The sequence below is a fragment of the Oratosquilla oratoria genome, chromosome 16 (assembly GCF_046742065.1).
Source record: "Oratosquilla oratoria isolate Oo_2021 chromosome 16, ASM4674206v1, whole genome shotgun sequence".
Taxonomy (NCBI): domain Eukaryota; kingdom Metazoa; phylum Arthropoda; class Malacostraca; order Stomatopoda; family Squillidae; genus Oratosquilla; species Oratosquilla oratoria.
This window is the reverse complement of record NC_134792.1, coordinates 48,357,201-48,372,200: the sequence shown is the minus strand read 5'-3', so window position 1 is coordinate 48,372,200 and position 15,000 is coordinate 48,357,201. Positions and strand designations below refer to the sequence as shown.

The window sequence follows — 15,000 nt, the reverse complement described above, 5'->3', positions numbered from 1 at the left end:
GTTTCATCTAAATCGAAAACTATTTCTTGACTTTTTTTAGACTTTTTTCAAATAGTTTCTTTGATCACGTGACTTTTTCCTCTCCTCTTAGACAGATCCTCTCTGTCAGTTTCATCTATTCCCTTTAACGAACTAAACACTACTAAAATGTCACCTCTCTCTCTTCTTTCTTTCAATGATGGCAGAATCTGCTTTTAATCTCTCCCTAAATGCTTTATCTATAAGGAAAATTAATTAGTGCTCTTTGTTTTGACTTTGCAGTTCTAAAAACGAATTAATGATCTATCCGCAAAGATGTTCTTTTCATTAGAATGTTTAACATATCAACCCTTTATAGTTCTTTTGCGCAATTTAGTTATTACGCTGGTCAATGATGTTATTCTATACTTTATTGTTTTTTTTTTATTTACTTCTTCGGTTATGAATTGGTGTGTGTGTGTGTGTGTGTGTGTGTGTGTGCGTGCGTGCGTGCGTGTGTGTGTGTGTGTGTGTGTGTGTGTGTGTGTGTGTGTGTGTGTGTGTGTGTGTAGCGCGCGCGTGTATGTGTGTATATGTGTGTAGAGTGTGTATGTATGTGTATGTATGTGTGCATGTTTACTTGCGTGTATTAATACACATGATATGTGTATGTGCACTGCTGTAATTTATAGGCAGACATAGTGGTCATTATCATCGTTTCCCGTTGTTGACTGGCCTCTGCTCGTTAACAAAATGCCACCCTCGCAACCAGCGCTGGTGTGGCCCATTCCTCTGTTGACTGTAGTGCCATTTGCCCAAAATATGTTGGTCCTGCTATGGCGAGCGACAGCTGGTCTCCCCCTGGCTTAACCTCCGATTTCCCACTCCTCTCTTGGTCCCCTTTGCTTAGCACCTCTTGTCCTAGGTGCTACAGTCCTCTCTTAGTTCGACTGTCGACTATCGATTCCATTCGGTTTCGTGGCTTCCTCTCGGGGTACAATCTATCTATTAACCCATTCCGTGTCTATTTACTTTCTTCTTCTTCCCTTTTTTTTTTTTTTTTTTTGTCTATCGTCAAGCAGCTTTGTATGTCAGTCTTTACATTATCGAAAGTTCCAAATGTCTCGCCTAATCCATTCACTTACATGTTCTATTGACATAAAGGCATAAAAATGCTGTATTATACAACATATAATTTAATACAGGGTATCTGCAATATAAAACCACAAAAAATTATTAAGATAAAATGCTAAGAGCCCTTCACACCGAGAGCAATCCATCAGTTGAATAGACCTGTTCAAAGCACTGAAGGACCAAACATCAGATATATATTTTATATTCAAGAGTTGTACAATTATATGAATAATGTATTCTTAATATTTAGATGAAATTATATTAATAGAATTTACGACTAGGTTTATGTATAGATTATGCATTGCAAAACTAAAACACACCTGATTTTTTTTTTTTTTTTTTTTTTTAGTATCCAATAAATTAGAAATGCTTTTGCAGGTGAAATGGAACTAGATACACAAGTAGGTGGCCGTAAAATACGGAATGTTATTCATATTTTATATGCTAATCCCGATGTATCGCTGGGTTTAAATTATTCAAGTGAATTACTACTATGTACGTGTTCATCACGCATAATGATTCGTTTTTGTTTTTATTTTTGTTTTTGTTGTTTTTTCTCCACAGTATGGTATTCGTAGGAGAAAATATATTGTTCTTTGTTAGATTTTATTATGTTTTGTCTTGTCCAGTATGTACTGTGTCGTATCATTTTCTGTTTTGTTTGACGTGAATTCTGTTCCGTTCCAATAATCTTATTTTGTTTTGTCTTGTTCAGTTTCAGTTCAGTTCTCTTTAGTTTAACTCTATTTTAGTTGTGTTTAGTTTAGGCTAATTTACGCATTCTTATTTCATTCTATTCTATATCTTTATATCATTATGTTTCTCTAATTTATACTGTTCTGTTTAATTTACATAATGATTAGTATGTCTCGTACCGTTCCTATTTATTCCTACACAACAGAGTCAATAACATCATAATGACATTCAAAGTATTGTAAACATATAATCGTATGTCAGGTCTCATTATCATTAATGATATGCCACATTTATATATAATATAATTTCAAACAAGCCCAATTCCCTGCCATTGCTTTGCTGCATAAATGATTATAGTTTAATGCTAATTGTACTCGGCCATTATTGCTGTAGCGGCTGTGCATTCAAAGGACGAAAATGTTACCTACGATGGATCTTTCTTGTGAACGAAAGTAGTGTATGTTCTCATTTTACTTAAGACATCTCCATCACAGTTATACACTTGATAAGGTTTGTTAATAGTTATCGACAAGCTGTTTTGTTACACAAAATGTTATCTACGATGGATCTTTCTTGTGAACGAAAGTAGTGTATGTTCTCTTTTTACTTAGAACACCTCCGTCACAGTTATACACTTGATAAGGTTTGTTAATAGTTATCGACAAACTGTTTTGTTACTCAAAATGTTATCTACGATGCATCTTTCTTGTGAACTAAAGTAGTGTATGTCCTCATTTTACTTAAGACACCTCCATTACAGCTATGCCCTTGATAAGATTTGTTAATAGTTATCGACAAATTGTTTTATTACTCAAATGTTTTGGGAGGTTTCCAAACCGAACGGTGTCTTTGATCAAAGGAGCACCGCCTACGTGACTGCTTTCCTCATAGCTACATAGATCTCACCAGTGAGTTGAACAATATCTATCTTGCCCAGTCGCTCGCCAACTGCCACAACAAATCACACTTACCTCTCTCGCCTTCCTAACATTCACGAATGCTGGACAACCCGATGAATTCTGCAAGATATGCAAGATTCAAGGCACACCAAGATCAACATATTGTCTTTATCATTTATAGCGTGTTTATTCATGAACACACGGATAAAAGTTGTCTAAAAAAAGTAGTAACCTTTATTCAGTGACCATGAAAGTGTGTCACTGTTTATTGTTAAACCAATAAAAGTCCCAGTACTGTTTAGGCCTACCTTTGACACCATCCGACAATTGCGCATCTGACAATAGCCGAAACAAAAGCTATACAGTGCTATATTCATATAGAGTGGTTACAAAACATACGTCCTACGACAAACAGCAACCCATAGGAAAAGGGGCCTCTGTCCTGCAGAACCATAGGCTATTAAGTGAGACTGGTTTGTAAAATGCACGCGCAAACAGCTCCCTTTGTGAAATCCTCGTGTACTTTCAGTGTCCGGTGAACACAATAGGCGCCGGGAACTTTTGTCCAAACAGGTACACAGGTGCACAAGATCTACTGGGCTTTACCCAAATGTTTATGTACACGTGAGTTTCTGAAAGAAAAAACAGTAATCCATAAGGCTATAACGAACATTTCGAAAACAGAACTGTGCAATAACTTTTGAAACTTACAGGCATTCATCAAATTATCTATGCATCTATAATTACATACGTATACATACACGAACATAAATATATATGCACATTCATTCATACTTACAAATATGCATATGTACAAATAGACACGCATGTTTATGTGTGCGTGTGTGTATGTGTGTGTGTGTGTGTGTGTGTGTGTGTGTGTGTGTGTGTGTGTGTGCGTGTGTGTATGTACGCATGTGTGTATGCGTCTGTAGGTATGTGTATGTGTGTGCATGCATGTATAAATTCACGCATTCATATACATTGAAATGAGGAGTAGTTGATGGTGAAAAATAAAACAATATTTATTTGTGTTTTCACTGAAATTCAATCTCCACATATAAAAGGATATACTACTTTTGGCCGCGGGTGTTTCGAAATTCCCTATAATAAAAAGTGAATACAAAATATATGGTCATAAATCTGATATGGCAAAATACATGTATATACATCTATACATTATATATATATATATACATATATGTGTGTGTGTGTGTGTGTGTGTGTGTGTGTACACTCGCTTTTTATTAGGTTCAAAATAGTGAATTTGTTATACAGGGTTGAAGTAATGATGACGTGATAATAATCAAATTGTATGTTTGTTATATTGCAACTTTCTTTAATCACTATTCAAATTGATTTTGCGATTGTCGTGAACGACTTATCACTGATTTGATCGTGATCATTGATTTTCTTTTGTTTTTTAAACCACTTTTTAATCAACCTCAGCAGGCGAGTAAAACGCGTTGCAATATTTGAGATTCGAACCAGGACCGCTTGCATGCTAGTCAGTGACACTAGCCTCTAATTAGTCAATTTAACGTGATTTTGTACCAGCTTAATTTGAGGTTGAATTTTTAATTTGGGTAGTCCATATAAGGCAGACAGACAAGCAGGCAGTCATGCAGACAGACAGACAGACAGAACGACAGATATACAGACAGACAGACACACACACATAGAGAAAAACAGATAGACAGATATACAGGCAGAAACACAGACAGAAGACAGACAGACATGCAGACACTTGCCTATTGTTACAGTACATTAAATTCATGACACATTTTCTTTCTCTTTCTTACTCCCTTGATAATAATCAGTGTGCATAATTATTTTTCAATTCATTTGGCTATAGTGACTACTTTATTGCTTTCTTGGATTTGTATTATTCTCTTAATCACTTTAATAACTGTTATCTCTCCACTAATTGGATTCTTGCTCTAAATTGTATGTGTGCATTCTTGTGTACATTATTAACTGCATAACCGAGGCAGACAATTCCCCTTCTTCTTATTGCTGAATGATGATTATTCTTCATGTGTCGTTCACACGGCACGTAGTCGTCGCATTGAATGTAAACAAACTTCAAGGTGACTGGGCTGGTCGCTTCTGTTAGAAAACGTTTATCTTCCTGTCTTGTATCATTACTAAGATTACTGTCGTTAATCGTTTTGTTTCCTGGCTGTCCACACAATCATGTTTCTTCTTTTATACTGTTACAATTTCAGATACATTTTTGTCAGAAGCTAAAACGTGTATGAACTTTTCCAACTTTACTTCATCTATTGTGACTGTGTTTGTAGACTTTCGCCATCTTGTTTTCTCAATCTATAAAAATATTTTCCCTTTACATGAATTATTTTCTCTTGTCGTTTGTTCTATATTTCAACGGTAGCACTTATTCGTATCTGTAAAGGTAAATTGTCTTGATTCAATCAAATTTGAATCGTTACATTTATTCTTTCAACAAACAACTATTCCCTCTCTTATATAAAAATTGTTCTGTTCTTTTCATCAATGATCCTTGGAAGTAGGAAGTAGGTAGACCTTACGATTGCATGAAAAGGCAATAAGCCTTTTCATGCAATCGTAAGGTCTACCTACTTCCTGAGCGTGTTTCTACGATTAAAGATACTATATCTGTATTATTTTCCTATCTCCGTCCCTCGTCGCTGGTTCCACAAAAAGATCATTGTATATGTAATATAAGACTCGATGCAACTAAGAGATTTGTTCCAACATTTCTTTTACGTACGAATTATGACTACTGTCTTCGTAAGTTGTTAAATCGATGGAGGCTCAATCCTCATATACACATACACATATACATATACATATGCATATACATATATATTTACAAATACATATGCATATACATATACATTTACAAATACATATGCATATACAAATACATTTACAAATACATGTGCATATGAAATATTACATGTACATGTACATATACATATATATATATATACATATACTGCACATGTGCATATACATATATAGAAGTACATATACATATGCATATATCATTGACGAAAAATGTAGTAGTACATTTGTTGATCACAAAGAACATCATAGTAGGAACAGAAGAAAAAGTCTAGACACGAGAATTTTATATAATTTGATTCATAACTGCAGTTCTCTTTAATAGTATAAAGTCGGTGGGGGAAATGTTATCTTTGTATAATTCCCTCTTACAGAAAAAAAAAGCGAGAAACATAGAAAGAAGCTGCTTTTTACTCGACAATGACCTGGGTTGTTATTCCATGTTGGGTCAGAAGGAAGATGTTTGTTAATGAGATTGTTGATTCCGAGGAAGGAGGTAACGTCAGGAGACCATTTCCCATTGGAAATGTTCAAATTGGGGTAATATTCAATCATATAGATATACTTCCGAGTGGTAGGGTGGTGAGATAAACATCGAGAATCGTTGGTGTTTTTATTCACTGACGTTTCGCTCTTATCAGAACTCCTTCAGATTGTGATATGTATATACGTATATATATATATATATATATATATATATATATATATATATATAAGATTCAACAGGGTCTTGATCACAAAGCTAACAACTTAAACGTATATAAGTATATGTTTGTGTGTGTGTGTGTGTGTGTGTGTGTGTGTGTGTGTGTGTGTGTGTGTGTGTGTGTGCGTGTGTGTGTGTGTGTGTGTGTGATATATGAGTTTATTTGTGTACCTAAGCAGGAATTTTTGTAATACATGTTTTCATATATTAACAGCTAATAACGACATTTAATGTTTTTTTTTTTTTTTTTTTTTTTTTTTTTGTCCCATATACTTCAAATCAACATCCTCTGGTGATCAGGTATAGAGCGAAGTTCTCTGAAATTCACCATAGAAGAAAACCTGTGTTCATCACCACGTTTCTTAGTGTGAAATTTCATAACAAATTTAGATTTACGCAAATGTAAATACAAACGCAATGGTATTGAGGATAGATCGCAGTGATACAATTCTAACAGAAATATCAAGTAAGATTTGTCTTAATGTAGTTGAGAGAAATGACATTTTGGAAAGTCTGATGATAATCGAGACGACGACATGTGGTGGTGGTTGGGAGGGAGAGAGGGGACGTGGGCAACGATCTTGCGCAGCGTAGCATCAAGGTCGTCTGTTTGCTAGCTGATTATGGTGTGTTGCTTCCTTTTTTGTAAAGAGCTTCGAGAATTTGTATGAAAATTATAAAGAAAAATGCCACAGGACATACTAGGTGAAAACAAAGCCTTTATCTTAAGTACGACATTTCGTTCGTTGGAGGTTTAAGTACGTAGACGTTAACAAACTCTGAGTATAATAAAGTCACCCCTGGAATGCCGGGTATTGGAACACTTGTACATACAAAGTGGACTGAAGACATTTTTACGGTCTGTGGCGGAGTAAGAAGATAAAAAGGAAAAATAACAACTAAATGAGAGACTTTTCAAGAATAAGTACCAATACATTTGGAATTAAATTTCCCAAAAAATTTCATAAAACAGTGCAAGAAACTGGTAACCAGGATATTGGAAGATGTTGCCATATGTGATTCATAAAATAAACAGAGACCGCTAAACTGGCTAAGATCGATGCCAGAATCACAACAAAGCCCAATGCAACCAAACTAAAGTGATTCTATAAGTCACATCTTTCAACTGCAAATAAACTCGACAATTGAATCATGAAAGGCATAATAAGAAGGAGTCTATCCCCAGTAGACGAGAGGGAAAATATCCAATGCAGCATCAATATCAATATAAATACTAGTATTGATAATGATAACTATATTGATATCGATATCAATATTTTTATCAATATTAATATCAACATCAATATAAGTAAATATCTATATTAAAACCGATAATATCATTGATATGAATATATAATTAACATTAATACTCTCATAGTATTAACATTTAAAGTTGGATCTTGTATATCTACAAAACAAAAAGTCTTCCCATTTTTAATTACGAAATAACACCTCTTCAAAGCTGACAACGCTTCAAAGAAACTTTGTCATATACCAAATTCGATTCCTGAAAGAAAACTGTTCGCGTCTCTACTTATGATAGCATGACATCGACAAATCGGACACGCTGTTTCTCATGTCATCTTCAGACAGTATATCCTTATAGTATTTGTACTCATACATTATCTTATCATGTATTTAATACCATACCATCAACACTAGTGGCTAACATACCTTTTAATCAAAATAGCTCCTCCATCCTCAGCAAGGCATTATCTGAAACAAATTATAAAAATATGGTTTCTTAAAATGTCACTAGCTCTTCAAATATATATATGTTATTTTTTATAATACAGAAATAAATTTAAATATTGGATATCACGTAAAGGAAGAGTGAGTTTCTGATGCTAGACGAGATAAGTTGTAAAGATAAATGAAAAATAAACGATATTTATGAAAGTGTGTGTGTGTGTGAGAGAGAAAGAAGAGGGGGGCAGGTGTTTGTGTTTGTGCTCGTGTTTGTCTTCGTGTTTACCGAAATGTAATTTGTAGGAAAAGAGATAGGGTCATCGAGTCAAAACACACACTCACATCATAAACAAACAAAACATATTCAACCACCTATTCCATTTCAACCCCTCGGGAGTAAAGAGTCAACTGTCCGTCACTACATTTCTCGGGCCGAAAGCAATGTAGAAAGGCACAGCTCTTCCACAGCAGGGTACAACAGCCGCAGTAGGTTAACCCCCACTGATTCACTTCACGGCAACCTCCCTCCCACCTCACCCACTAGAAATGAATTGTGAGGATGAGAAGAACACTCCTTTAGTCCGCGTCATTCCTTGTCCATTCACAATCTCCATCCATCCATTTCTATCTTTTGCACCCTCCTCCTTGTTCGGAATACCGTATGTGTGTTTCCAAACCCACCGCCATCTCATCTTACATTTCGTTCCTGGTCTTCCTACCAACCTCACTCCACCCACTTCCGTTTTCTATATTCTTTTTGTTAGGTTTACCTTACTCATTCTTTTCATATTTTCAAACTACTTTAAGACTATTCCACTTATTGCAACAGTTCTTTTCCTACCCCCATTCTCTATCGTGCCTTCATATTTCGAACTATCCGTTCTTGCAATATCATATTTCTCAAGTACATCTCAAAAGCATTCAGTCACTCTCTTTCTCTACTTCCATTATAGCCCAAGTCCCCTCTCCAATACAGTGTCGGTAGATCACTCTTTTATATAAACTGCTGGACATTCCACAAGATATTCATCCAGTTCAAATGCACGTCTATCTTCCATTTCATCATTTCTTTTCACGTTATTTGTGACTTCTCTTTCATAATAGTCTCGTCATTCTCCTCGACCGCCATAGTTATTCCCTTTATGTATCCTACGACCACAATCAAAGGCTCTTTATCCTTCTCTACGTTCAACAACTGGAAATACTCCACCCATCTCCCTCTCGCAGACTCCTCTTTAATCAACAGCCTCCCATCTGCTCCCCTTATCTTCTCTTCGCTCGATTTCGTTGATGGTGCTTAGCAAGCTGGCATAGAACTCTAAAGCTGGTACATAGGAAATAACATTTAGTGTCCATTCGACAGTCTGTCCTCAAATATTGTCTCAGTCCACCGATGCCTCGAAAGCCCTGGCAGAATCATTTCGTTGTGAAAAAGCGTTTCTGGCCTTAATACATTAACTTTTGTACTGGTTGTCGTCATCTAAATAAAATTGTTCTGCGGCAGCAAAAAAAAAAAATCATTAAAAAGCAGAATTAGAATATAGAATCTTATCTGTTTTTCTAACTGAGCTTATATGGCTTATTGGCTGATCTATAAAATCTAACTATAATTTCCAAAAATATAGCCAATGAATTTGGTCAATTCTCAATAGATGTAGGGAATGTGGCCAGATTCATTGGCCATACGTACGGAAATTAGATTTTACAGATAAGTTTAGCTATAAAAGTGGATAAAATCTTTCATTCTAATATTAGACAGTGTTCGACAGAACTGGTGGAAGACTTAGAATTACGACCATAAGTCTTTCATTATTATCTTTGTCCATCGCTAGATGATTACATTGAGCTGCGGACAGGACCAAGTTCACCCGATAACGTAATGAGCCTGCATTGGCCAAACCCTTCATAGGGAGGAAGGTCACCATGTTAATGAATCGGTGGGGGTATACCAGCCTCTGCTGTCGGGCCCTGTTGTGGATGTGCTCTGCCTTGCTGCATTGCTTTTAACCCGGGCAGTGAGCGGGGAACTGGGGTGACCTTTAGTCCATAAAAAGCTTAGATAATAAGGGGAAACGAAAGAGTATTGGATGGGTTGAGGGTTGTTTAATATATCTAGACTTTGCAAAAGCTTTTGATACCGTCCCACACGAAAGACTACTTACTAAATTAGCTTTGCATGGAATAAGTGGTAGCCTATTAGGTTGGACTAGTAATTGGTTGAATGGTCGAAAACAGAGAGTTGTTTTAAATGGAAAAACTTCTGGATGGAAAAGTGTTGCAAGTGGAGTTCCTCAGGGTTCCGTTCTTGGGCCACTTCTATTCATAGTATATATAAATGATATAGACCATGGACTAAAATCTACTGTTTCCAAATTTACTGATGATACAAAACTGTGCGGAGTGGCAAATGATCACTCAAACCAATTAGATATTCAAGAAGATTTAGATAGATTACAGCAATGGTCTGAAAAGTGGCTAATGAAATTTAACACAAGTAAATGCAAGGTAATACACATAGGTAAAAATAACAGTAAGTACGATTACAAGTTATTTGGAAATTCGTTAACAAAAGTGGATAGTGAAAAAGATCTCGGCGTAATTATCAGTAACGACCTCAAATCATCCAAGCAGTGTATTTCAGCCTCTGAGAAAGCAAATAAGATTCTAGGACTGATTGCGCGATCTTTTGATTTCAAAAGTCCATCACTCATTAACAAGCTATATAAATCGTTAGTTCGTCCACATTTGGAATATGCTGTTTCCGTATGGTCACCGAATCTCATTAAAGACATTGACAGATTGGAAAGAGTACAACGGCGAGCCACAAAACTGATTCCAAATATCAAAAATAAATCATACGAAAATCGACTAAAACATATGAATCTGTTTTCCCTAAAAAAGCGTAGACTCAGAGGTGACTTGATACAGGTCTTTAAAATTCTAAAGGGAATTGACAACATCAAAAGTGACCAAATTTTTACATTGAATGAGAATCAGACAAGAAACAATGGTCTTAAACTCTCCGGAAATAGATTCAATTTGGAAGTAGGTAGAAACAACTTTGCCAACCGTGTAGTTAATGAATGGAATAAACTTCCTGCACAGGTAGTGCAATGTAGTTCAGTTCAAAGCTTTAAGAATCATTTAGATAAATACCTAAGTAAGATGCTGTAATGATTATAATTTATCTTATATTATTTGTTTTTGTTTTGTTATCATTTGTCTGTCTGATTTTTATTTATTATTAGTTATATGTCAATTAATTATTATTTACTATTTACCTGTTTGTTTATTATTTAACTATACCTATGCATTTATTTATGTATTTTATTTGTTATTTACATTATCATAGTTTTTATTCATTATTTTAATATTAATATGATTTTTTTTTTCGCATCCGACCTAGATATGGATCAAAAGGTCTCCTGTCGGCATGCTCCGCCTTTGTAATCCTTTGAGTCCTTTTATGCCAAGTACCACCACGGGGCAAAGCTCTCAAAGACTGAATATAATCTCATGACGGCAGCAAGAACAAACGCGTGAGTCGAAAATGAAAATCCCAGAATTAAAAAAGAATATTTCGTACCTGAGGTTACCATCATATTCTTCCAGTAATTGAACGCTGTTCTAAAAAAAAACCCACTCCGTTTAGCCACTGTCAGATACAGAATTATATTTTTATTTTCCCGTGATATGAATATCGCTACTCCATTACCTATGATTAAAGTGATCTTTATCTTTGGTTTTAGTTCCTGTGTGGAATGATAGTCACATAATGTGGAAAGAGACCTTTTTTTACGTGTAGCTTCAATCAATCAATCACTGTATAACTGGACTTCGTTTAGCGCTGAATAGATGTCGCTTGCTTGACGTTTGCCGTCTACGATAAAATCGTTAAATCGTAACATTAGATCATTTGAGATTCTCAGACTATCCTGAGCCCATTCATTATCAAAGTTGTCCATCAGTTGAATAAAATCGTCTGTAATGAGATAGAATAATTGAAAAGTTGAATAAAATAGAAAAATCCAACACGAGCACAAATGGTTTGGTAGAGGTGGTCTTAAAACCCTCGTGTCCAGTTCCCTTTCGGCTCTATAGAATTGTCTAGCGTTAGATGGAATAAAACCCCAGAATTACATCAGAGGCAGGAATGAGTTAACTTACTCCCAAGCCTTGATCAGCATTCATCTGGCTGGCAGGCTTCCGTTCCAAATGTTGTACAGTTTTCGACTGTGCCCTTCGCTATTGCACGGACTTGGTCCAAACTCAATTAAGCTATTCGCCAGTTGGAGTGATTTTGAACCACGTGAACGTTGTTCCTTTCTACCTCCTTTGTCAGACAGACCCGCCACTTCCGTTACCGATTTTTAATCTTCCGTTTTCTTCCACTTATTGTTTTTGGTCTTCCGTTTTCTTCCATTTATTTCCAGATTCCAGACCGGTCCACGAACTAGCCTTACCTCCTCCTTGTCTTAATCTTTCTTAAAGAAAAATGAATAATAAACCTTTACTCTCAAAGGAAGGTCTTCTTCATCAACGCTCCTTGAAAACTCTAAGAAGGATCTTTGCCTTTGAAACTAATATAAACATGAACTTGATATCGAAAAAAGAAAATGTTAGCTTTGGAACATTTGATTAGGAAGCATCTCGATTCAGAAATCTCTTTTATCTATACGCAGGTAAACACATGTACGCACTTATACTTATCCATGTCTTTATATCTATACTAAAAAATTGTATTAGTGTTTGAATGAATTTGTGCGTGCGTGTTCATGTGGGTTTACTTTTTATCTGTGTAAGTTTACGCGTTTATGTGCACTCTAGGTCTATGCGAGCGTTTGTATTCAATAAACAGTTTGGTCTGTAGAGATATCTTGTTTTCGTAGTGCCCCCTGTGTGTGTGTGTGTGTGTGTGTGTGTGTGTGTGTGTGTGTGTGTGTGTGTGTGATTCACCTCGATCTTTGGATCACGTGTTGGACTCGTGATCGACAGCTATTTCCCTCCCGGAAGAGAGCTCATGGCTCGTATGACCGATCTATGGGTAATGCTATGACCTTACACGCACACATACACACCCAACTCCCCGCCCACGAGAGTTGGAGTAACGACTCGAAGCGCAGCGATACTGAAATTATTTCAGTCCTGGGCAGGATTCGAACCAGGTACTGCCGGTACCGCCATACTGACAATCTGGGAGTCTACCAACCGCGCCACCGAGTCGTGTGTGTGTGTGTGTGTGTGTGTGTGTGTGTGTGTGTGTGTGTACGCACGCACACCATAAACATGACTATACATCCAAGCAGGTCACCGATATTCTAAATGATAATGGTGGACGAGAATTTTGATCCAATAAGAAAGACTTTCTATTCAGAATCTTCGTTCCTATTGGCTAAGAAGAAGAAGAAGAGTCACCAAGGCCGTCACCGAGACCCTAGTAATCTCTTGTACTATCGGGAATCGGAGAGGAGTGCGGGATTCGAACCCACAATGAAGCAAATGATAAACCAGCACGCTTACGTGGGGTTGTGTAGGAAGACGAGAATAACAGCGAAGGTGACTTGGACAAGGCCCGCGGGCACGCCTACAGGGATGTCACAGTCTTGTCAACTTTTTTATTCTTTTCTCGTATTCCTTTTGAAGAAACCTTTCCTGGAGGACATAAGGAACGAGAAATATATTTCCAACCCTCCCACCTGTGTTTACCGCTGTCATAAGCAGCGCCGGACTTCAGGAGGAAAGCTTGATATGACATGACGCTAACTTATACCAGATATTTTCATGGCGCAGCAGAAAAAATAACTTGCAGCTTGTTAGACTTGTTAACCTCGTACTACAATTATAGAATAGGTCAGTTGCTACATCGTAATGCCTCGTCTTCAGTCCTTCATTAAAACATAAAAACATGGAATGATAAAGACTGCTAGAGACCATAAGGCCTACACTAGGCAGTGTCTTGTCCCTTGTTCTACAGTTATTGAATAAGTTAGTTGCCACATCGTAATTTCTGGACTTCAATCCTTCTTCATTAGAACATAAGAATATAGAATGATAAAGACTGCTAGAGACCATAAGGCCTACACTGGGCAGTTTAATGTCCCTTACCATCTTTTATATCTATCCATAAAGTTATCTAGTGTAGGCCTTATGGTCTCTTGCAGTCTCCTTTATTCTTATGTTCTTATGTTCTTATTCTCTTAAGACAACCATTTGTTTCAGAACCCATTAAATTGTTACTAACTCTATTCCAATCGTTAACCACTGTCGGTAAACCAGTTTTAACCCATTTTATTCTTAAACCAAAATTTGTCCATTATCACGAGTCCAGCCCTGTTGTCTTAATATGATGACCTTGCTTGCATCACCCTTGTTGAAGCCCTTGACAGTTTTTGTTGACAGATTTTTAGGGCTGTGGTTGATGTTTTCCTCCTTAGTAGATATTTTTCTACATACCGAGGTTGAAATAATAGTGACTCAAAAATAGGGAATAGTATAATAGTGACTCAAGAATAGGGAATAGTATAATAGTGACTCTAAAATAGGGAATAGTATACGAGGGATTTTTCTGCACATCATGAAGAGAATAAGAGATAGAAAGAGACACAAACAAACAAATAAAATTGTAAGGAAAGGATGTAAAGATGACCAGAATACCTTTCTACTGTGTGTGCATGTGTTTGTGTGAGTGTATGTGCGTGCGTATGGGTGCGTGCGTGTATGTATATGTGTGTGTGTGCGTACGTGTACGTATGTGTGTGTGTGTGTGTGTGTGTGTGTGTGTGTGTGTGTGTGTGTGTGTGTGTGTGTGTGTGTGTGTGTCTGTCTGTCTGTCTGTCTGTCTGTCTGTCTGACTATCAATATTGTGTTTGTAATCAAAATTTGATATTTTCGATACTGAAGCTTATATGTCCGCAATTTCATCGGGATGATGGTGAAGATTGCAATGCGTTTTATTGAGAGGGCATGTTTTCTGAATTCTTTTCACACAATGAGATAATTACATGAAAACATATTGTTTACTTCCTAGCAGAGCTGCAATGGGAAATATACTAAAATGAATTGTGTTGTTTGTGAAACATTTTTGAT

General features: G+C 36.4%; 1 protein-coding gene across 4 annotated transcripts in view; it reads right to left on the bottom strand.

The window, feature by feature from the left end:
• LOC143033984 (uncharacterized) overlaps nucleotides 1–15,000 on the bottom strand; it is a 326,328-nt gene that overhangs the window by 246,556 nt on the left and 64,772 nt on the right. For all 4 annotated transcript variants that reach the window (XM_076199760.1, XM_076199764.1, XM_076199762.1 and 1 more), the window contains one exon: nucleotides 7,900–7,941. The gene's annotated coding sequence lies outside the window, so the exon portion shown is untranslated. The remainder of the gene's footprint in view (nucleotides 1–7,899; nucleotides 7,942–15,000) is intronic.